The 25795-nt window shown below is 42.2% G+C and overlaps 1 protein-coding gene across 8 annotated transcripts in view; it reads right to left on the reverse strand.

Moving 5' to 3' along the window:
• Positions 1 to 25795, reverse strand: part of LOC120895148 (homeobox protein prospero) — a 140802-nt gene that overhangs the window by 82416 nt on the left and 32591 nt on the right. For 5 of the 8 annotated variants that reach the window (XM_040298236.1, XM_040298237.1, XM_040298233.1 and 2 more), the window contains exon 1: positions 19983 to 20242. The gene's annotated coding sequence lies outside the window, so the exon portion shown is untranslated. Of the gene's footprint in view, positions 1 to 19982; positions 20244 to 25795 lie in introns of those variants that run through there. The other 3 variants (XM_040298226.1, XM_040298234.1, XM_040298238.1) reach the window with 3 other exon arrangements.

Here is a 25795-nt window from a genome sequence, read left to right on the forward strand (position 1 = left end):
GCTTCGGCTAGTGGCGTATATATCCGTCAATGTGTGGTTGTGAGTGTTTGTGTGTATGGTCTCTAGCAACTGTGTGGGTGCTGGCGCATACATACACGTTTCCCGATTTTCCCGATATTTCCAATATTTCCAAACGATCGACAACGGAGCGGGTACAGGCGTAGAGCATGAAGGGGAGGAAACGCTTATATTAGGCTGTCACGATCGTCACAGTGCAACTGCCTCCCCTTAATGCACACAGCGCACATGCACCCGAAAGTGCAACGGATGCATACCGAGGCACAGTTTTCCTTACACGCAGCTACGCTTCAAAGATTAAAGCCGTCCAGGTTGGTTTATTACATCGTACAAAAGGATTTGAAGGTCTTTGGTTAGAGTTTAACAATTTAAAATTGATTTAATTGCCCCATTAATTGTCGCCCGCGATGCAATTCCCCTGCACCCCGGAGAAAATAAAATGCAACAAAACACGCTCGGCCGTACGCATGCACCGGATGCACACAAATGTGCACTCTCTCTCCCGTGCCTACACACGCGGATCAGATCGTTGCACCAGTTAGTTTCGCTATGTACCTATTTCCCTACGCACTACCCGAAAAAAAAGTAAACCACTCCACCCTACTGCACCTTCGCACCAGTTCTATGCAATTCGGGAATGCGAGGAGCAGTGGTGCAGCGGCCATAGCCACAAACCCGAAGGAGCAAGAAGCATACGGTGAAGAGATGGTGTGTCGAGGTGCGAGAAAGAAGGATAGAGGGAAGCACTGAACGAATAAAACAACAACCAACTCACTGCTGTAAAGACTCTTGGGTGGGAGGGGGGGGGGGGTTTGGAAAAAAAACAAATGCAATATAGAAGGTGCGGCGGTGGCGGCGGAGGAGGCGCACGAAAGGGTTTATGCGAATGCAGTTTTTCCTCTTAGTCGACCAAACTTTCCATCCGCTTCACTGCCACTGCTGCTGTTGCTGCCTATGCCCGACTGCCCATTGAGTTTGGTAGGGTATAGTAAGAGAGAGAGAGAGAGAGAGAGAGAGAGAGAAAGAGAGAGAAAGAGAGACAAAAAGCACAGTGCACAAGAAAAATGGGAAAAATTGCATTTTTCTGTTTACTTTGCCCGTTCTGTCCAACGTAAACCCCCAAAACCTCCACCTGCTCGGTCCGGGCTCTGAGTGTGTCTTTGAACGTCCAACGGGCCCCGCGCGCGTCATCATTACCAGCGATATCTATCAATCGGTGCGGTGTACTTGTGGGGCGGCGGCTGAGCATTTCGGCAAAACCTTCCGCGCTGCTTGGTGCACAAGGAAAGCATGTACAACACTGGCAGCTCGCGGGGCCCACCATGGCCAGACCCGGGGCCCGATGGAGCGCGGAAATTGGGAGACAGACAGCGTGTGTTGTAGGCCGCAAATGTATAAGCGGGAAAACTTCTTCTATTGCAGTCGCAGTGCAAACAAGCAACGAAAAAAAACTCTTCCTCAACCGATAGCGCCGGGCGGATTGGATGATGTGCATCGTTCGCATCAATGTCTGCGTTTCGCTGGTAGCTTGCCCACAGCTCCGGCGCCCGCATGCTACCACTTTCCCCGCCGTCGCTCGCCAACGACCAGAGAGTGCAGCTTCGAGTGGGCACGGGTCTGCACACAAAAAAAAAGCCTCGCGGCAGCAGGATCGCGCAGGACTTTGTTGTTGGCGTAGTTTGAATTTTGCGCTGCGCTTCAAGCGATTCGCTTGATTTTTTTTTTTGTATTAATACTCTCCTTTTTACCTCACCGGTCCACAACAACCAACCAGCCTTGGGCAGAGGGGGATGGATCTAGGGTTCACCTTTACTTCCTCCCGGGTATGGGCAACGACACGCGTGGCACGAGGGGAAGAGGTTGGTCGCGCACAACAAGATGATTTTCAGATCGGTGCAGATCCGAGGAAAATCCATGGTGCAGCAGGAAAAAAAGAAACGAATGCGCGAAACAGAGCGGGAGGAAAAATGCACACACACCCACCCCCCACACACACACACACATAAATACACTGCACAAAACTCCGCACGAGCTGCAGTGGCGTAATGTAACGAAGTGCTTCGGACCGAGCGAAGCTCAATGAGTTTGCAATGAAATTCAGAACGGAAAAAAACATAAATACACGTTTCATATCCTGCTGCAAAAATGTGGTCGATTTTTAACCACCCCCTGCGCCCCACCCGCACACCGAGAACCGTACAGGTTGCTTTTCATTGAAGTGCACACTTCAAGGAAGCAGAGATAATGAAGGATTATGCCGACGAGCGCGCTGGTGCGGTGGGTCGAAAAGGAATATGCACCGAACGATGCAACTTCCAGCGAGAGAAAACGTAAGGAGCAAGTGCCCCCCCCCCCCCCCCCTCGGGGCCCACTGCTGACGAAAAGGATCAATTAAAGGGGCGAGTTCACAAAGGACTGGCCAAGTCTTTTTTCTCCGAGACATAGGGCCGAAGAGGCGGCCCCCATCACTCACCACCAGTCGGCCACCAAATTATCTTACATGAATTATTAAAAACCGATCCTTCAATAACTTTAATGAATAAAACTTCCAACGGTGTGCAAATTGGCTAAATAGAATGCCCGCTGGAAAAGGGAGGCGAGGCGCCTAAGACAGAGTGAGTTTCCCTTTTTTTTTATTTGCCGCTTCTCGTCAGAGTCGTTTGCATTCAATTGCATTATGGAGCTGAATGGGTGCAGAATCGAATGCCCATCACCGTGTGAAAGGAACTCTTTTAAAATAAAAAAATAAAAACTGATCAATGGATGCTAATGGATAGTGCCATCACTCTGCTGGCAATATAACGATGGGATAAAGCACACGGAAGAGCGGATCATGACTTCACCGGTCATTGCAGTGTTAAGATTTTGGAGTAGGGGTTGTAGTGCAAGTGCATGGACCGACAGAGCAAAGATTATGGGTCCATTTTACACAGGCAAATAAATTCGATCGTGTCGATGTGGAGCTCTCTTCCTTGACTCACTGAGTTTTATTGTCTATCAAACCACCCGTGTTTGTGATAAGTAAGAGGTTTGTAGAATTATTTTCGTTACTTGTTATTATCAGTTGCAACAAACATATAATGTAAACATGCGCGTCTATTGGTAAATTTAGTATAATTGTACAAAGTGGTCAAGTCTTGCACATAAGAGATGTTTTTAATGGGCTGACAACCAAGACAAGGAAACGTACTGATCGAGTATGACATATGTGAGACTACTAGAAGTTTTCAGGGTTTATCAATTTTATTTCACGTGTGTTGGACGCATATTGCCTATCACATCTATTTAATTACAAACAATCTATTTGTTTACGGATCAACGAGCAACTTACTTATTAATACTTTACTAAGAGTGCACACTACCCATATTAAACGACGATAAAGACCAGCCCAAACATTGATAGCATTTTGGTCTATGTTTCTATGGTATCTTAGTGTGTTGTATCAGTGGTTTCCAACCTGTGGTCCGTGGCGTTAAAAGAAGCGGTCCGCAAATGAATTGATTTTATGAAAATCTTATTGAAAGCAATAATACATACACCGATCAAACCGAATTACATCGACAGATTAAACTGTTACGAATTGTGAACCACAACATAAGGGTTATTTTACCTTGTAAACCATCTACTAAACTGTATATTTTGATTGATATCAAACAAATATCATTGGTTCTCACGATTGGAGAGCAAACATTTTGAATTTTAAACAAAAATATCGATACCATTTTATTCAACAGCCTAAATCCTCCTTTTTATCGTGCCGTCACGTGGACAGGGTTTTGTTTACGATTGTCATGCGACAGCAGGTGCAAATTTTCTAATTATCTTGCGGAATTCCGGCTTGGACCTAAGACAAATGTGTAAAGTAGAAGCTTTTCGTATTGCCCTAAACACTGGTCTATAGAAAAACATCCTTGTTGGTCTCTCTTTTGTCGGTTTCAGTATGGTGGAAAGTGTACAATAGAATTATACGCATTTAATATATTGATACAATAATAAAGCAGGTTCAAACATTGTTTTGTAATGATAGTTTCAATGAAAATAGTGGAAGGAAGAAAATCAATCATTCTTGACGAATATACCAGATTATCCTTATCAGAATTGCCTCAAAGGGGTTGCTAAGTTCTTTATTGTGAGATTTTTTTTATTACTGTATTTTAGCGTGTATAATTACCCCATTTTACATCAAAAATTATCAAAATCATATTAAGGCCGTCGTTATTTTTCTATTACACCTGTGACACTAATATACATTCCATATTTCGATAAAATACAAAGATAGTCTGGTGTATGGGTATCCACACAAATATTACTGGAAAAAGCCAAGGAAATGTATATGAAAAAGAAATAAACTTTGAATCTGTGGAAACAATTGATCTCATTGTTTATTTAAATTTGTGATTCAAATTAATAAAAAGGAACCAACTCAAAACCTCAAAAACTAAACATGCTCAGAAAATGTCAATAAAATACGAAGGTATTGTACAGGAAACACAAAAAGGAAAACAAATCACAGGTAGTATTCTCGAAGTTCTCGAAAAAAGCCAACAACATCGAATAATTAATCCGGGGGGTCGTTATACTCGCTGACGGTCAATGTCTAGAATGAACCTGTCGTGGTAAATGTCTTGATTATGTCTATGTTTATAATGTAAAAGTTCATCGATAATCCAACAAAAAACACTTTGCGACAAATAATATTAATCTTGGTATAGACACTTTGTGTCAGTTTTAAACAATGATCAGAGACAAACAACAGATAAAAAACAACAGTATAGTTTAGGCTTTCCATGGTGCGCAGTTGAGAGAGAGTTTTTATTTGTTTGATAATGACAAGAAAAAAATTAATCCCAAAACGCATAATTTGTGGGGTATTTGACCACACTATTTCATTTGCTGACAAACATACACATTTACGATTAAGCTAGTCATAAACAATCGAATGATACATTCGTTACCTTCCATAACATAAATTTAAGGAAGCTAATTATGTAGAAATCGACGTACTCTACGTATTTTTTCCAATTATTGAGGCAACATGTAGCACACAAAAGTAAAAAATAACACTAATTTTACTTTCAACAGGAAAGCTACATCACCGCTACATGTGCATTACACTTCCATTTCTAGGTCAATCAGAACAATACAAGACCATAGGAAGAATCTGATACCGAAAAAAAATTCACAAAACGACTATTATGATAAAACAGCAAAGTAAATAATAGTGCAACGGAAATAATCGATGAGTAACTTTAACAGTCACGCTGGGCACCAGTAATGATTATTGATTGCAATTTTAAAATCAGCAATTATGTAAGGCCGATTAAAAGTGTGCTATCTCTGCCGCTTCATCCGCTCCGCTATCGACGAATCTTCTCCACGGTCCCAAAAACTGGCACGCCCGGTGTGTACACATCAGTGTGTGGTCGAGAGGACGATAAATTTGGACCTGTTTATATTTTTTGGAATTTTATTTTTTAACAATCCCAAAAATAAAACACATGACGCTCTGTTCACTGTGGCCTTGGCACGCGGTCGCTCTCGGTGTCGACTGTGCCACGGTCGGATTTTTCATTTGCCCCAGACTAGTGTCGAAAGAGTTTTCCAGTGTGTGTCTCTGTATGTGTGTGTGTGTATGGGGCGGCGGGTGAAAGTGGGCAAATTTTGGAAGGCCCGCCGTCCGTTTTTCGGGTTGGTTTTTGTTTTGATTCCCTCTGGCACTGGTTGGGAGGATTTCCCGCGCCGGCACAACCCGAATGTGCATGTGCATTGATTCATTCATTTCGTTTTTCGGCACACGGCGGCGGCGGCGGCCTGTGTGTTAGTAAACGAGAGCTTATCATTAACCTATAATCATTCGACTGAGTAGCACACAGGCACTGGGACAGGATGAGTGGTGTTGGTTAATGTTTTCGTGATTTTTGTTTTATTTTATTTTTGTTTTATATTCGTTCCGCCGTTTTCCGCTGCGCGTTTGTTTGTCATCAGCGGCGTTGTTTTTATGTTGGTTTTTGCATTTTTTGGAAGATATTTTCTTTTTTTAGTTTGCGGAATGGTTTGCTTCCGCTGGTTCGGCGCGGCAAGGGTTTCCACACCGGCCGGGTTCCAAGAGGGGGATGATTATGTTTTTCGACAACCCCTCCGCCCGGCAGGGCGTGCCGGCTCATTCCACGCATTAACGGGTCGGGTGGAGTGGTGTAGGAACGCAACGTGGAAAATCATGTGGAACCCGTTGGGAAAATTGGGCAATGATTCAATTATTAACTGCTTTTTCGCACATCGACACACTCCATGTGATGCCCGCCCGGTCTGCTCCACCACCTCGGCCAGGGGAAAAACATATGTTTTCTCAGCCCCGACAGCACGAACCGCTAGAGTGAGCCATTTGTTTGCACTGGAAAAAGGCTGCGCTGTTGATGCTTTCCATTGGGGGACGGTGGAGCACCGGATCGGATCCGAGCCCCGGACCGTGTGCATATTTTTGGCAACTTTTAATTTTCACGGTCAAACCACCACAACCGACCCCTCGTCCGTCATCCCAGCCCACGACTCGTGTTGAGGTCGTTGATGTGTCTCGTGTCCATTCTTTTTTTTTCCTCTCTGGCTGGGGCACTTTTTCTATCTTATTTTGACTGTTTGTACCGGGTGGGAAACTCGGGGAACATAATTGGGACAATCCAACATATCCGTAATGTGGTGAATGAGAGTCTACGGTTTACTACTATCGGGATTTTCCACATCCACACATACATGCATGTCTCTTCATCGTCGACAAACCTCCTCGCACCCCCCTTCCCTTGCATTCAGTTGCTGGGGTGTCCGTTACGTCACTGTTAAGGTCACACACGGATGTGGTGCTGACTTTTCGTTAATGAAACACACCAGGACGACGGTTGACGAGAGGGGAAGGGATGACATTTGTAAAGCAGGAATGTAAACGAAGGGAGCAGGAGCTGCACGAGGTATGCCATAGGACAAACCAGACGAACCGGGGCAAATTGACAATGTGTGTATAATATGTGGAACTCGAAAATGAGGTGGTGTGGCAAAAATGGAAAGAAAAAAAAACCAACGTTCTTTTTTCATGTTGCTGCACTGGAACGTGCATTGTAAATTAGCGTTTGACCCAGTAATCAACAGGTCTAATGCTAACACGAAGCTGATTTCTGAATTGTTAAAATAGTATTCAAAGTGCGATTTGATTACCAAACAAACCCTATTTTGTCCCTATAAACCTGTTATGGATATGGAAGATACAGTGAATTTCATTCTTTTCTTCATATACGTTTCATATCGTTTCGTACCATATGCCTAATCTGAATTTATTTTATTATGTGTATTATAGGTTTTACGTAACAAAACCCTACACCACGTTATTAGTGTAAATTAGTGTAAAGAATTTGGCAACACTTTGGATAAAATTTGATGAACTACTAATTTAACATGAAAATTGGTCAATAAATAAATCACTAATTAATTTAAAAAATAAATAAATGAGTTAATTAATACATACTTGAAATAATGTACCATTAACCAACAAATTAATTAATAAGATTATTTATACATTAAATGCAATCATTGACAAGCTTATAGAACAAACAGATTCATGAAACACTCCATGAATAAAATATCTAATAAAAAAATACTATATTTTATGCACAGAATCAATCAAAACCAAGACTTGTTTAAAAATAAGCAACATTGTTCACTTGCCACCCGCTTCTTCGCCACCCACAGTCGGAAAAGATCAGTTAAAAACTTTTTTTTTGTTTTTCGAAGCTAGAATAAAATTTACATAATTTAGTCATTCTCTAGCTGCTCCTAATAAACAGCTTAAGATCGACGGTGTGCATATGGTTTTGTAGCTGTCGCCAGCCGCAAAAGTGTCACACATACACGTTGTTGTTGTCCTGTGTGTACCGTGTTCTATGGCGGAAGTTTTTAAACGGCCTTTCCCACCACCGAGGAATGTCCCTGTGCACACGTCGACGACGCATGAAGCGCTTCTTACCCAGCGCGTATGTCTCTCTTCCACAGCCCGTGCAACCGACTCGTGGCGAAAAACGGTGTGTAATCCTTACACACCCCCATAGACCCGGGAAACCCCGCTAGCCTTCGAAGCAGCCAAAAGGTGTGACCAGAGCACCGTAATCTTTTTAATTTACTTTTAAAAGACGAAAGAAACGGTTCATACGACGGGCCACACACAGCGGGTCGTGCGAAAGGTCGCGCTCTCACACACGCACACCAGACACATGTGTTTGTGTTGTTGCAAACCCTTCGTGTCGCTGGGGGTGCGGCAAGATAATTAGACGGAGATATGCTAATAAGTCCTTCGTGTTAGTGTGTGAGTTTGCCATGTTTTGCCGGGCTTCCGACTCTCCATCTGCCCGGAAAAGCGAGAGTGAGCATTAACTGCCGAATGACTTCCGACTGCTAGGTACGGGGATCAGGTGTTACTGTTCCGAGACGACCGGACGGCGCTAAAGACGGGGTTTTTAAAATCACTCATTAGCAGTTCTCATGACTTTTCTCCTCGTGTGCGCGTCCGCTCCGCACCGCCTAGGCCCGGTCGTAAAGAAATAAAAAGAAATGAATAGATTAAGGGCACTGTTGAAACCAGCCATCATTGTCGTAACCAATGGGACGGAAAAACATGTCGACAGGACAATCGTGCACCCTCACTGTCTCTCTCTCTTCCTGGGAGGCGACCTCCTCATTGTCTTATTCTTTGCTGAAAATCCTTTTGTATTGTGTGTCCCGGCAAGTGGCAGGAAGGTTTTCGCGGCCAGAGGCGGGGACACCATTATTCTTTGCTAGAGGTTTTGACCAGAGGCTACTACCTCGAACGGAAATTATTCGAAATTTATTGACCCGACCCGGCAGGAAACCAGATGGTTACTACCGTCCGCTCCCGTCGTTACTTCCCGTGATACCACTTCCACCGCTAATCCACAGGCCAGGCATGCATGTCATTGTTTCAGAGTCGTTCAATTCGAACTGATTTCTTGCCATTCTTCCCAACAAACAGTAGCGCATCAACGAGTTACGCAAGCACACATTACACGGTACGCATGGCCGAAGAGGGGGAAGTCGGATGGTTCGGGGAGATTCGGGGCTCACTCTTACGGCACTATCTTAATGCTGATTTGATCCGTTTTAATTACCTTTTTCCCTGACAACGTATATCACACCCTTCCTCCCGGCAGTCGGATCTTCAGCCTAGATGGCCGACCTGTAGTTGAAGGATCGTCTGTAGAAGGATACGAGAAACCATACACCACTATTGTCGAGCATCCCTCGCTTCCCGTTATCCCGTCCGTTTCATACTGTAGCAGCAAGTACGGCAGCTTCCTTCTTAGTCCAGCAAGCACGGCAGCAACGTAGTCCTTCGGAGAGACTGACTCCCAAAGCACGGCAGCACCTTTTGAACCGAGCGGTCGAAGGTTACCGGCCCCGGTTAGGCTACCTTTCACTCGCCTGTACTTTCGCCCATAAGGACTCTTATCTTTATTGCTGTGATTGTTACTCTACTCACTGCTGCTGCGTGTGTATGTTTTTGACACCAATCGATGGGCTTGAAATAAGAAGTACAGTGTTTCAAGAAAACTGTCAATTTAGCTTCGCACACAACCTTTTGGCGCTTATCTAGATCGTAGGTCGCAGGGATGTTCAAAGTTTGAGGATGTTGTGTTTTTGACTATGTACACACCACGCGAAGCCTTCCGTCTTGTAACCATCATATCTTCATTTTAACGTGTAGTGATTGTAGATTAGCATAGTAAGAGCGCCTTGCTGGTGGACAACTTTCGATGGGGAAAGGCAAAATTTAAACAATGTTCAGTCTGAGTTTACATATCAGTCTGAAGAGCAGTACTGTTCAATATGTATTCAAACCAATTTTGTTTTTTTTTAACAATACTACGCTGTTCTTGTAAAGATAATTTAATTTAAAAACCACTCGTATCATAAATCTGTAACGGTGATTTATCTGTCAATGGATTATCATATCCGTTGGAAACGGTTGAAGGTTTCCAACGGCCTGTCAGCTGAGCCGATGTTTTGTATGCGCAAGCAGATAAAAAGGGAGAAAAACCGCGGAAACGGGTTCATTGCAGCCAAAAACACATATGAACGAAGATACGAAGGAAATTAAGGAAAAAACTAATTGTTTGGCGCATCGTAAGTGCCAGCCTAAAGAATTTACTTTGTTTTCTATTTTAGTTAGAGCGGCAGTTTCTAACAATATCATAAGTACCAGACATGACCACGTAGGTCGTTGCACCAATAATCAAAAGAAGAAAAAAGGAGAATATTTATAAGAAGCAGAGCATCATCTAAAAGCAATCATTTTTATTGAATAATCAGATAAGATTATAAAATAATCAATCCTACAGCTCGTTATTTATTACGACCTTCTAATAGCGTAGTCGCCAAGCTTATTTGTCCAGGCCAAGAACTGGGCTTAACTAATATGTATTTTTAGACGTTACACAGGTCAAAACAAGCCTTTTCTGCCAAAAAATATTGTAATCAGGCAAGAGCCAAGATATTTTGACAATTGAAAAAAAGTAATGAGAATCAAGTATTCAAGTGATGAAAGCCCTAATTCTGCTATGTAGCTTTGTTCTGTAACTCATCTTAATTAGGCTGTATGGTCCGTTGCAAATTGAAATAATAAATAGTATATACAGTGGAGCACCGTTTAACCGGGTATTTTTATCCGGCTGTCCGTTTATCCGTGCTGTTGAGAAATGACAGTTCACTACGAAGGTGACATTGCGTTCTCAGGAGGATATTTGAAAATACGGTTATCAGAGCACATTGACAAAACAAACAACACTATAATTCATGGCAAATTTGAAATATTCATATTTCATAGAAACTGGATAATTTTTATCACAAAATAAGAGAAATAACAAAAATCTGAATTTTGTAATTAAATAGATCTTTTGACTCATTATCCGTGTTTTTCGCATATCCGGGCGAGGTCAATGAGCCCGGATAAACAGCGCTCTAATTCAGATTGTTAGATTTATGGAATAGATTGTTGAACTAATACATATTATTTTTTATAGAGACTTCGAGCCGATTGACCGTATTTGCCTCTTTTAATAATTATTATTTTTTTGTATATTTATATTAATTATTATATTATTTATATTATTTTTTAAATTAATAATAAATAAATAATGTTAATAATAATAATAACAATTATAATAATGACAATAATAGTAATATCAATAATAATATTATTATTATTAAAAACAATAGTTAAACTGATTGTATTAAAAATAATCATGAAAAAACAACATTTATGAAAATAATACTAAGCATACTATTGATAATAATTATAAAAATATTACTAATAATTATAACACTAATAAAAATAATCATTAGAACAAGCCAGAATCGAATAGAACAGAGTGCAATAACAAAAATACAAAATACGACCGAGATCAGTAGAGCGAAAGACAAAACCCAAAATTGGGGCCCTTTCCGTTTTAAGTTCGTAGACTGAAATTTCAGCCTATCAGCTGTTTACATTGCATCGCAGTTTTCGAGCAGCTATTTAAGTAACTATAATATACAGATGGGCTTATCCCAAGATGTATGCATTTACAAGGCTGATTTTTATTGCTTCTGTTTCTGATTGAAGATTTTAAGAGTGTTTGGAGAATTCGTCAAGCCTCCAGAAAGCTTGTTTGAACAAAAAATTTACCCATCCTGTCAAAAAATGAAGGTCAAATTTGGTTATAAAAACATGCTATGAGACCACCTGGACTTCTTACACTTTGATTCTAAATTCCATTGCCTGATCTCTTTAATGCACCTTGGAATAAATGAAAACACAACCTTGTTTTGCCATTTTTTTTCGAGCAGTTTTATGTGGTGGTTTTGTATGGAGTGTTTACATGATTTCAGCCTACAACTGTCAAACTTCATACAAAAGGCTGACTATAATCGTGAAGGGCCCCATTCTTAGCATCGAATAAACGAAATTGATTTTTAATTCTGCGAAGTTCACATCCCTGATGGAGTACAGCTTTTCCATTGAAGTTGTTAAGAAGCTGTAAGCAATCAAAAGCCATGTAACTCGGTCTGTAATTTCATGATTCAGACCTTAACTGAATGCATCTAATATTGAACGCAACACAGTCAGTATGCTAATCTAATACTAGATGTCAATTTTCTGCATGACGGATACTGATCTACTATCCTTAAATCAAGGACTACCAATCAGTGGCTAGCACTGCCTGATTGAAAATCATGAGCAGTTCAGATGCTGAATGCAGCGAACACCACCAAAACCCATCTTCCATAAACCCAGTGCGAGGTGCCGTGTCGTCACGGGTCACTAGTGGAAAACTGAAAATACAGCATCCGCCTTATTCGCAGGTAAAGAGGACAATAGATGCAATTGCTGTTTCCATCACCTCCCTCCTCTTCAGTCGCGTGTTACTGCCGCTTAATGCTTTACTGTTTTTTTTCTCTAGTGTGTCATGCATTTTTAATATACACGTAGGCTGGGCACTGTGAGAAAATAAGAATCAGAAGAAAGAAAACAAAATAAAAAGAAGAGCGAAAGCGAAAAACAACAGCACGCCCCAGCAGCCAATCATCTATGCCACGAATTGTTATGCACCTGTGTTAGCCGCCCAACTACCGAGGGACCAACCATACACCCACACGCACTAGCGATGCTAACCGATTGTCTGTCCTACCTGCAGCTGCAGTAGTCGCAAGCTGATATCGTTCTTGCACCCCCGCCGTTTCCCCATTACGATACAATCCAATGCAAACTTATACACAACCACACACACACGTATAGATGTGCATTCGAGGTGCATATCCTAGGCCGCGATGCAACATGCAAGGGATAGGATAGGATAGTGTTCGGCAGCATAAACAACGTCAACAATGGAGAGAATAATAACGCTAAACTAACATACCTTTAACCTTGCAAATGCTGGGTATTATTCACATTCGCGACGCAACCCAAACCCATTGTGAAAGTGTTTTACGCCTGTGCCAAAGGGTGCAAAACCGAGGGCAGGAGGGTTGGAGAGGATCGCGGATTTTTTTTCATTTCACACTACCCAACCTACTCCTAGGTTAACCTCCGCCCGCAGAGAATGCCGAAAGAATGGCATACCGTAAATTTGCATCGGATTGTGAATGTTCCACAAGGCGCATAAGCCAAAGCCACAGTTCCCAAATAAAACAACGGCCCTCCTCCCTACAGCAGCAGCAACGACTGCGACCGAAGGGAGGAAAAAAACCCACCGGTAAAATGGGCAACGCCATTGGAGGGTGGGAGGGGGGAGGACACATACGCACTATACGATTATGTTTACCGCTAGTTGGAGAGACGGCCATACCCGGTACTCGGAAGGGTTAGCAGAGAGGACCAGGAGCAGCATGAAGCGCCGGTGCAATAGAAAAGTGAAAAAGAAATCCGTAGCAGAAAAATGCAGTCGAGAGTCGGAAAAATTGCATCCCACCACCCCGGAACAATGGCGCACACCACATAATCAAATTATATTTGCTCGCACCCTCCAGCCGTCCCTTCCGCTGTGCGCTCTAATGTGTGCGGCAGCGGGTACCTAGGAATGCGCTACGCACCATCCGGTGCATCTCTGATTGCATTTGCTTCAAGTTGCCTCTTGAGCCCATCTCCACCCATTCGGCAGCCATCGTCATCGAGCCCGGTGGTCCACGCAAAGGCAAGTGTGCGTGTGTGCTCGCGTGCGTGCGATCAAGTGGCAGAAAAAATGCTTCTAAAAACAAACGGAAATAAAAAAAAAAAACAATGAGAACAAATATTTGAACAAACTGTCCTGGAACGGAGCGCGGTGGGTAGACAAAGTTAGAAGCGCACCGTGGAGTTAATTCTAATATTGCGGGCATCGCACAACCCGGACATCTATAATTGCGCAAGTAACGAATGTGGCGAGAGAGAGGGATCCTGCCGGAGAGAGAGAGAGAAGGTACGATGCGACCGTTGAAATCGAACAGATAATTCGATTACGAGTACAGATTTCATAATTGCTTCACCAGATGCTAATGATTGACGCCCGGTATTCATGCAGTTTTGCAGCACTTTGTTGTGCAGTTCATTCAATTTAAGAAGAGGGTTTTGTGTTGTCGCCGTGGTTTCAGGTTTGATTTTTCATTTCATTCAATCAAATAAGCCTGAAATGTATCTAATTACTGCTATATATACAAAATATTAAACATTCTAAAAATCAATCATAACATATTTTACGCCTTTAGAAGCACCGCCAAGTGAGACAAGTTCATTGATCTTTTTGCAGTGTTAGAACAATTACGTCGTCGGCGGATATTGTCAACTTTTCCCATTTCCATCACCTTTGCCGATGCGATCCTACTGGGACACGCTCAACATGCAGAGCACGATGCACCTGACGCTGATTGGCGCGATGCACTTTGTCACAGATTGTTTCCCGGTGGAATTCTACACGTCACAAAATGATCGGTGCGTACTACCGGCAGCTCCCACTTGTCAAATGATTAAAAAATGTCGATCAAGAAAATATCTAGGGACGTCGCATACTGTTCCTTTTTGTGCACCCCCTAATATGATGCGTTTGCTCTTCGAATTGAAATTTGTAAATGCGTAGGGGTATATTGGTTTCATTAGTTTTATATTGTAAAATAAAAAAAAGTAAAAAATAAGTCTATCTACAACTCAAAATATGAATGATTTTAATGCTTTGTTATCTGTCTTATTCAAATTAAATAAAAATATATATAAAAATATAAATCCAGAAAAAACTCTATTAGCAATTGCAATTTTAAAAATTCTGTTGGTTTGTTAAGGTTTAGCTTTTATTAATGTTACATAAATCGCCTTGACATCTTGCACGTTTATGCACTTATATAAATACTTTATCGACTTAATAGCGATAGTTCAGCATTCGGTCCTTGGGAAAAACTTAATAATTTGCCAAAATACCTAAAAATCTAAGTTTTAAACCGATATCATTCATTTCAAGGCTGTAAAAAGAAATTCCTTGGATGTTTAAAATTACCATAATCAGTACTATTGCATCGATACTAAACGACTGTTGAACCGGAACGAATGAATGATGATGGTATTCTAAATTTTTACTTTCCAAGCATACACTTGATAGGGTTTATTGTGCATCGAGTACTAATGATAGCATACGATACGTTCACCAACTAAAACAATCCTTATATCCTTATGATTGTGTCTTGAAAGACTCTCCCAGTACCGGGTAATCAACCTTGAAGGGTTAATTTGTAACGTAAATATTACAATAACCTTTTTGTCAGGTACAAATGGCATTGAAGGAAAGAGGTAGCAATCGACTTGCTATAGAGCCAGGTGGGCGGTTTGTTAACACAGGTAGCAGCGACCGCGTGCTTCCTTTATAGCTTGTGCATTATTTAGGTCCTACATCCCCCTGCACGCAAAAGATTGACAATCCATCAAATCATAGGCATAAGGAATTTCCCTACTACACCCAAAGCCAACTCATATCGATATGTGTTTGAGTACATTACTCCTCACGCTTCCCAATCCCCCCGAAACACATGTCCATCGTGCACAGCACATCGTTAGGAAAGGACATATGGGCCGAGTCGGTCGTAAGTGTGCCACACGAAGCTTCATTAACGACGCAATTAAGGACCAATTATCGATCTCCCGCTGAAGGAAGGTGCCTTAATTTCTTAATATACCACACGGCAACACTTACCACTCACCGCATTGTTGAGCCAGCCGTGGCTGTGTTTATGGTGAATGAATAATTCAGACAATCAGACCCACACACACACACTCATACAATAAAGTAATTAGATGGTAAGGCACAATCAGGTGGAATGGTTCTTATGCAAGTGGAATAAGATGGTCCAACTATTCCTGGACACCTGGTAAATGAAGACATATGGTTTGAAGCATCGAAACCCTACAGGACAGGTTGCTTTCATGGGAAAATAAATTCCCACCCCTAAGGTTCTTTGAAAATCACAATGTACCTCTCCTAACTCTTTCCGCTGCCTGAAGATATCACAGTTGTTTATCTATATCATAGCCACAAAATTGGATTCCATTAGAAAAAATTGGATAGAAATAGTGTTTCATCGATCGATCGACCTGTGCACCAGGCATCGGTTATCTCCCTTGATTGCTACCGGCGTAAGACCACCCCCCGCCCATAAGCATTAATTAGGTCCAATGTCTTTGTCTTTGAGTCCTTAGCCCAAACCTTACACTAAATTAAACCGCTTCTAGTTACGTTCGCTCAAAGACAATTTTCAGTGACAACCTTGTCTTGGGTTGCCCAGGCACATAAAATACTTTAGCTGGCAGCGATAAGATCTATATGGTAAATTGCGTCACTACTTTTGGCCCAGCAGCCCCGGGGACTGAAAAGATGGTTCTCGGTATATGTGCTTTGAGGCGATACCCTTTTTCCCATTGTCTTTATAACTAGGACTGTTGGCCACTTTCCCGGACCGGTGTGCGGCAAGGAAGCAACGTGGGAATGTTTGTCGACATTGCTGAAAAGAACTTTCAGCAAACAGCTTGCCCCATTCAGAAGGAGGTACGGTACGATATGTTTGCATATGTGAGTTGTTTAGAAGAGCTTTACGTGATACGTGGCGATTTGGACTTTGCTAAGGAGAGTATAGCAGAAGGCATGTATTCTTATCCTGCATGCTTACACTTTTCTACAGGGATTGTACAATAGTTTTTTTGTTGAGATATTTTTAAACAACTCTATGTGGGTAAGAGTATGTGTACTTTAGATGTGATCCACTTATTCTTGTTGAATAAAGGAATAACGAAGCAAAGGAACATATCATCCAGAGCTGTGTGTCTAAGAGTGAACGTGTTGAGGACAAATTTGTCTTGAATACTTCCAATGACAAGCTTGACTGAGAATACTTTTAAATCATCTTGTTGTTTCATACGAATTGAGCTGTACCAAAGGTAAGTGCATCGGTAGTAGAACACAATTACAATATTGCAGCATTATGGCCAATTTTTAGATATCTAGCTCATGTTTTCCGCATGACAGCAGTATTGAATTGTAAACATATTATAAGATTGCCTCAACTGTCAGTGGACAAAATTAATAGAAACAAAGAGGTTCACTTACTCCACAAACACTGATTACGCCCTTAGTGAGTTTAGCTTGTTAACATATGGACATGATGATGCTCCGACCGATGCTTGTTCGCATAGGGGGGTGTGACCATGGGAAATTGAGCGTAAAAGGTGCATGAAAGAAAATTGTGTCGCTTCAGTAAATGCTTGAGCACTTCGTGGCAACCCTCCTTTCGATGCCGTGGCGCAGGGAGAAGAAACCCATAAACACCTTTTTAATGAAACCATTCACACCGAGGCCGATGTGAAATGAACTGAAACAAACCGAAACTCAGTTGAGTAAATAGTTGTAAAAGCTGTCGCACAATAAAGATGGTATACGCATACAGTTTCTTGTTCCTGTTCGTGCAAAAAGAAGGGAAAATACCATTCTAACAGCGCTTACACTTTATGGACTAGCTATAAATAAATATCCATAGCTTTGCCAGGGCCTTTCTTCGGCCCGTCTCCGACCGGATCCCGGAAAAGGTGTAAAGTTCTACACCTTAGGCCCTTTGTCTTAATTCTTTGACCAATTGAGTAGAAAACACACATGCCAGTGAGAGCCTTTGATGAGTACCGTGATTGATTCTCGGTGCGTATGAAGACGGTTCGGTTCGGTAAGCAACGCGTTTGTTCTCGTTACACTTGGTTACGCGTTTGGGAAAACTCCGAGACCAAGAGGATCTCTGGGGCGTAACGTTTGCGAACGACCTGCGAACCCGGAGGCGAGAGCGAGAGCGAGCACCAAAGGTAAGCTGTGGCACGGGAAGCCACCTAGACGAGTCTTGCCAGCGCCAGCGGAACCGTGCGTGTACGCACACCTTGTCGCCCGATTAGATTCGCACCAGATCAGTCGTTGCTGGTAAACTAATTTGCTAATCGGTCCCCTTCGCAGCCTGTTGGGCCGGGACAGTCCCGCCAGCAGCGGCGACCATCATAAGATTCCCCCAGGGGAAGGAGCGCAACGATGAAGATAGAGCCTGGCCGGGGCCGCACCTAAGACGCACCGTGCCGCCTGTGCTGTGTAGCGAGTAATCGAGCGTTCGTGCCGCCGCCAGCCAGCGCGAGACCCAAGTCGTTGGGTTGGGTTTTATTTATGGAAATGAGCCCCAAACCCAAGTGGCGCGCTACGGCCGATAAGAGCGGCCATGTCATGAAAACGCGAAACTTTAAAACGCGCCTCACCGGTGGGTCGGCCAGCTTGGCCAAGGGCGAGTGGTTGCTGTTGCTTCTCAAGGTGCAGGCGGGGATCACGGCTGATGACGTGTGGGTCATTTGTTTAATTTAACGTCCAAGCAGCAGGCCACGCAAGTGACCGGGGCCACACCCTGTGTCTAAGACTGTAGGAGCATGACGAACGGTTTTGCTGGTAACAGGCAGGTAATAGATTGTGGAAAATTAATTTTCTTCAAGAACCACGCATGGATCAACACGCTCGTTCGTGGTAATGAATGTGTGGAATCATTTAATGCCATTAAGAGATTCGGATACATTCTTTCGAACAGCGCTCCCACAATTTAAGAACAGTCCACCGGTAGAAGTATCAGAAGCTTGACCACAAATCGCCATGCATTTAATTGTCCCATAGGTTGGCTACGAAATTATTAATCACGCTTTCTTCCAGCACAACATGAAGAGTGACGTTGCTCTATTGCTCCAAGGACACAACCGAACGCGAGAAAGCGACATTAATAATGCACATGATTGCTTACTCTCACTGTACCCACCGCCCTTTGCTTGCAGTGGCACCGCGCGTGTGTGTATGTATGTAGTATTTTTTTTTCTATTTGGTAAGGTCACCTTACGGCACCGCACTGAGGAAAAGGGCCAAATCTACTGCGTCAGGGACAAGGATTGGTTTGTCGGTGCTTGCTTGCCTCGAAGACAAACATTAGCCTAATGCGCTAATGCCGGTCTGGGCCTTTTTTGGGGTCACCCCTGGGAGGGAGGACTCAGGGAGCGGATGGTACAACACCACGACGACACTTTCGTTTGTGTGTTTCTGCTGCAGAGGGTTGGCGGGCCAGGACTGCGCGTTAAAGCCATACATACATGGCAAGGCGATGGCACGACGATGGGGCAGTGTAAAAGTGTTTCGTTACCCGCAGCCATTAGGAGAAGGGTCACAAACACCCAAAGAAAGCATTCGACGGCGTGCCATACACACACACACACATTCTATGGGGTGGTGGTTTGCACGCTTATCTCTTTCCGGAAATCTCAATGGAAAATTGTTATTAAATTTATCATACACGTATGAGGCGGCCGTGTCATGCGTCCCACCAGCGACCATGACGTCCCGGAAGCGGTGGACTAAAGTGCGATTTCCCGTTTTTTCCTGTGGGTTGTCTCTGTTTTTTTTCTTTCCTTTTTTGTGTATGTGTTTGGTAGTATTAACTTCTTCCAGCCGCACCCTTCGACCCTGCAGGTACGTGTCTCGCGAGCGAAGCTGTCTTTTTAGACCCCAGTGCACACGGAATGTGTCGCACGAATTGATGCCTTGCACGAAATGTGGCCGATGGCGTAGTGAGCGTAATTGTCTTTACGTGATTTATGAATAAATTAGCAACCGCCGGCAGCGGCACAAACCTTAGGCGTTCGGACCACTCTTCGGCGATTGGGTGAAGAGACGAAAAATGACACACACGCTGATGTTGATGTACATTAGCCGATAAAAAAGCGGACTCAAGGTCCAAGAAATTGTGTAGCCTGCACGGCACTAATGACACATGTTGGTCGTGCAGACCGCGTACGGCATGGAATTGATGATGGATGATAGAGAGAGAGAGGCAACAAAGAGTAAAATTACACAAATGGACTTACCTCTAGTGTGAAATCTTTCTCCGCACTTCATCATCTAGCATTGTGAGTGGATTGATCCTCGTCGAACACAACACCACCAGTATTGATTTGTCTTCCTTTACATCTCGTATGAGTTTGCGCGTTTCGACTAAAATGACACCAAATAAGCAAAAGTGACACGCGGTAAGCTTAGTTGCAGCAATTTAGAACACTTCCTGAAATGATTCTGCCGTCCACTTTCGAGATCGATTCTACTGATACTGAAACAAACGACCTTGAGCAATGCGAAACTTGTTCTGGAACGTCAATACATCGATAATCCGTTCCAACTCCATCATACCTATACAAACGCAGGGTAAGATTCATTCGGCCAGTGATCCTGAAACAGGTGTACGTAAGCGCACGTCGCAATAAGAAAGCAAACGTCTTCGAGTGTGTATGTGACGGGTTCTTGAGAAGAGCCTACTTACACGTTGACAACTCTTCGTCGCGTGTGGAAGTTTTTTGGCGCGATATTAGTTGCTTGATCATCAGTAATACAGGGTTTCTTACATCAGCGCAAGACTGAGGCTTCTTTTCTTGAATTAAATTGTACAAAATTTTAAAAACATAACAGCGTAGCAAACCATGGGAAAACATGTAGTGAATTATTTTATGACCGTTGGTTTAATATGGCTTTCCAAATGCACACAAATTTTCTAACCATATTTACAGTTCACTCAATCGCTAAGACAGGCGTGTCAAACTAATGGCATGCCAGTTAAGATTGCACTATGAAAATGCCGATTGATATTGTTAATTTTCTTTAAGTTTGTGTGGAATGGTATTTCTAAGCCATTAAATAAATTACAGTACATTCAAGACATACGCGTAAGTCGAACCAATATGTAGAGGCTTAATTAATATGTATGATTAAATTTACTGCTTTCAAACACTTTATAATTAATGTAATACGATTCATCCAAAAAATTGGATATTTCTGACTTCAAACAGATTTGAAAAGTTTTCGAAAAAAGCAAATCATTGTGTGTTTCACAATTCTTGGGGAAATTGAACTACAGTTTGAACTCACTGGTTGATCTTTGATTCCCTGTCAACTATTAAATATGTGCTTCTAAGTTGGTACGTTTTTCTTCTGAAACTTTTCTGGGCAAGCCATGAGATTTTTGTGAATTTTTTAAAAACCGGTCTTTCTGTTCAAATGCAAGCTTTTAATTGATCTGTTAGCCAACTATCGAGCGTTTAATTATAAGCATGCCAAACTAAAAAGTTGAACAACTTTTGAATTCCTACTGTAATTTGACTCATAAACTGTCAAACCCGTTTGGATGTCGGTTACCCACCTATTTGCCCAATTGGCTAACCAGTTTTAGACAGAAAATACACGAACCGAAATTTCGCGAGCGTGTAATTCCGTCTGCTGTCAAACCCAAGATCTATTAAGGAGAACAGGTCGAAGCACATAGAGTAAAGTGACAAGAAGCGATGGGAAAATTTTGACAGTTAAATTGAACATTGTTTACAAACGTCGTTAGGGAATCATAGTACCCACATACGTGTTTGTGCTATTGAGATTGTTGGTTGAGCCAGTATAGTTTTCATTGTGATACATTCTATAAATTGTAAACGAGAATAGTTTTCACATTGTGCTACTGTTTTCTACTTCTTGTTGGTGTGTTTTTGTGATTGTGTGTGTGTTACAGGTAAGTTAACCAAACTATAAAACCAGGGTAATCATTTGGGTCAATGTAATACAAAACCATTAATATTACATGTTTTAAACAATTTCAGCAGGAGAATGTCTTCCTCGAATGCCTGTTCAGCATCCTTTTGCCAAAATACAAGATACTACGTAAATGAGTAAAAATGGTGACAAAAGAATGAAATATTAGAAGTATGACAATATACACTAAATCGTGCCCGAATATACACATAGGTATAAGTATATTTTTATTGGGGCGAAGAAAACGGAAAACACAATAACGTGTGCTAAGAAGTCGTTAATACGGCTTGAAACTGTTGCCTATTTGTTTGTAAACACTTTTTCATGAAACTGTCAAACGCAAGCTAAAAATGGCAACCTAGCAACGGCCTCTGCATCGACCTGTTCTCCTTAATAGATCTTGGTCAAACCCATGTACAAACTGTCAACGGCTACTTTTCGGAACTGTCACATCCATAGGTTTTTCGGCTGGCGGAATTTCGCGCCTGTGAAATTCCAGTCCGTGTTGGGCAGGTTTGGATCAGAACTATTGGGAGGTTTGGACAGACCAGTATAGTAGTGTTCTGCAGTTTCTTTACGCAAAACAAAAATTGGTTTTATAGGATTTGGTTTTTAGTAAAAATAAAACTGTTGATTTGCTATGTAAAAATTGATTTTAATATAAATCAGGAAGGAAGTGTATAAATATAACAAAAGTGGTTTCTACTATTTTTTTAAATGGTTACAACTGTGAATAAAACCAATCTAACTTTTTTCAATACGCGGATTTTGCAGTCATGAAGCTATATCTTATTATTTACATAAATTTATTCAACACTCGAGTGACAAAACACATCTCAGAACAATTTACAATCCAATATCATGTTGATAACATAACATACAACTCAATGTTGTATTTTTATGAATTCATTTTGTTGTTTGAACATGTTAATCATACAATGCAAAATCGACAAAATTATACAGGAATGAGCCAATATGTTTTGTTAATAATTCAAGTGGTTTAGGTATGGTCAGTCTGTTGGTACAGTATTAAACTCACACGATCTAGCAACATGCCCATCATGGGTTCAAGTCCCGTATGGACTGTATCCCCATACTTAGGACTATTTTCCTATGTCTAATCAGTAAGTCACTAAAAGCCAAACCCACTAGTAGTGCAAGCAGGCCTTGGTCGACAATGGTTGTTGTACCAAAGAAGAAGAAGGTTTAGGTATCTATAACATTTTGTCTGAGAATAGAAATTGTGTCCGGTTGCACAGTATTCATACTAGAGACGAATTACACTCAAGATTAAAAAAAAGACTTACTATTTTGTTGCATATCGGTTGTCCCCAAGATACGCTATGACATACGAACTGTGAATAAACCACGTATCTGAAATTTCCCCTTAAGTCAAAATTCTAGAGTTTTTGCATAAATATCTCTAATTTTTATGCGAATAAGTAATAAAAAGTGTTAAGTTTAAGCCATTAAATTGACTATGCGATATAATTGACTGAAGATTAAAATGTTATACCTTCCTTAATGATTTATAGATTTCTACAAAAGCGAATTTATTTTACATTTCACAATGTATGTGTCAAGTTAGTACAGTTTACTCTAAGAACTGTAAAATTTTGAAAAATTCCGTAACTTCAATTCCGCGTATAAAAGGTACCGCGTATCTCGGGGACTACCTGTAACCAGTTTGAGGTGAATAAATGGTGAAAACATTCATATCATATAAGAAACCAAACGAATACATTTTCTTATTGGAATGATGGATATTCTTCAGACTCTGCTTCTACAGCAAAATTACTTGTGGATCTCGAGTGGTATGAACATTAACTGTAACATATTGATAGCGAATCATGTCCTTCAGCGTATACAATTCTTAATACGAATGCTCAAGCCTTAAATTCCCCCTAACACAATCATATTTATTGAGGCAATAAAGCGACAAACCTCGTTTAACGTCTTGACACTGGGTAAACCCTCGTTTAATATTATCGAAACGGTTTACGGTCGAAACCGGTTCAGTCATCGTATCCTTGGCAGTGAGAAAAGGGAGTTTTGCACGGGATGATGACCAATGATGAATGTAATCGAAAAAGGACTATTAATTGTGTGATAATGCTTCCAGTGCGGTGAGTTACCATAAATATGTAATCGTTACCATGCGCGAGCCGCTGGCTTTTTATATGCGAGCTACCGTTTTGGAATCGACGGTGTTTGCAACGAAATTAAAGCAAAACAACAGACCTGACATAGAGGGGTGTATGGGTGTGCGATGCGTGTGGGGAAATAAAAATGCGAGATGAGGTTGCAGTTATCCATGGAAATGGAGTCTCAAGTGACCATAAAATTGTGGTGGCGGAATTTGAATGTTCTCACCCGTTGGTTGCCAAGCGGCGGTGTGTTTACGATTGAAGCATCGGTTTGCACATCGATTGCCAACATCAAACGAGTTCGTGAGTAAAAGAAAATAAAAACAGACATCGATGCACGGCCCTGGTAGTTCAGTTTCCAGCACGAGCCCAACTTGTTGAAACAGTTAAACATACAGTGGCGTGTTATAGTGTTCGAACGGCATAACTCTTCTGGCCCAGACATTTACTAAAACAAACAGGCGTGATGTAATTAAGAGGTACAGGCTCTGTCACCCAAGCTCTTAATCTCGCACCTACAGAAGATGACAAAAGAGAAGACTCTTAGCAAAGATGAACACGGTCAAGGTAGTTAATAGTGCCACAAATTAAACAAGTTTCTGATGCAGCTATCGCCCAAGCGGTGATCGCAATTAATCAACCAATGACGACGATAAACTCGGTTTCATTATCTTCATAAAAATCTTGTAACCAATTGAGTACGGTTTATGTATTGTGTGCGTCGAGACTGTTCATTCGCACTCAAGTCAATCAAGTGGATTCCAATAAAGGCCACAAGACAACAAGATGATCGTAAAGCTGAAACTTTACCACTCTCCTGCAAATCAATTATAGTCTTCTTCGTGTCCCGTTTCGCGTCGTGAGTAACATCGATAGGGATGTCGCGATGATGTCCGTATCGATGCCGCACTAAATGAACGGCAGTAGGAAAAAGCTATATGTTTTACAATTAAAAGCATCAACCATCGATTAGATACATCGCCATCCTGTCCTGAAACTCCCTCCCCCAATCGGGTGATTGCGTTCAAAGCAGACGAAGAAAATTAGACCATCTTGCACTTGTAATTTGTTTGTGTCAGTTCGTACCTTCGTACCCCAGTTCGGTTCTTATCGCTTGCATATTGACACAATCGATCGATTAGACGACGGCGTGGAAACAACCCATATGTCCACACACTCGGGCCGCGGACTGTGTATGCAAAGAAAACTGACGCCGGAAGTGATCGCCTGTCCTCCGTCACCGTCACAATCACCACCGTGCGGGTGTCGAGGATTGCGTGGTGCACGGACGTTTTATTACCCCGGGCCATACAGGTATCGTTGCCATCCATTTCCTCCTTACACGAACCACGTGAACACATGCACGAACCCCGCTACCCCATACTATCGAGCGATAAGAAATGAAGCTTAATGTAATGCCAGTGCCGGTGCTCCAGAGTCACTGGCGGTACCACTGGCGATAGTACCACTGGCTGCGATGGGCCACGAATCAACATACGAGATATCGAATGGAGCGGCAGCTGTCATTAGCGGTAGTTTCTTCGTAGCCATTTTCCGCCCGAAGCGCGTGCAACGTGTTGCGTTTTTCCTCTACCATAAAAAGATTTTTATCTTATCTCTCCGTGCGCCCATTTCCCATGCTTAAGTGATTACACACACAGGCCGTGTGCAGTCGGCTGAAGTCACCGATTGGCGTCACTGGGGAGCTCGCAAGGCGTATCAGACCAGCCTTGAGTGTGGTGCAAGCAATGCTGAAGGGACAGTAGGGGAGGGTCAAGGAAGGACATGTGTAGATTGTTTGCGTCTGTACACGGGCGTTCAAGGCATGTTCAAAGAAGGGGTGAGTTTTGGTCGTTACTACCCATCCCAGGAGAACTGTTACTGCTGTAGCCTTTCAAATGCCCATCTGCAGGTGTGCGTACTTGCAGGATGGCTGGTTTGACACATGTTGTACGGACAAACGA

Source organism: Anopheles arabiensis, chromosome 2 (assembly GCF_016920715.1).
Source record: "Anopheles arabiensis isolate DONGOLA chromosome 2, AaraD3, whole genome shotgun sequence".
Taxonomy (NCBI): domain Eukaryota; kingdom Metazoa; phylum Arthropoda; class Insecta; order Diptera; family Culicidae; genus Anopheles; species Anopheles arabiensis.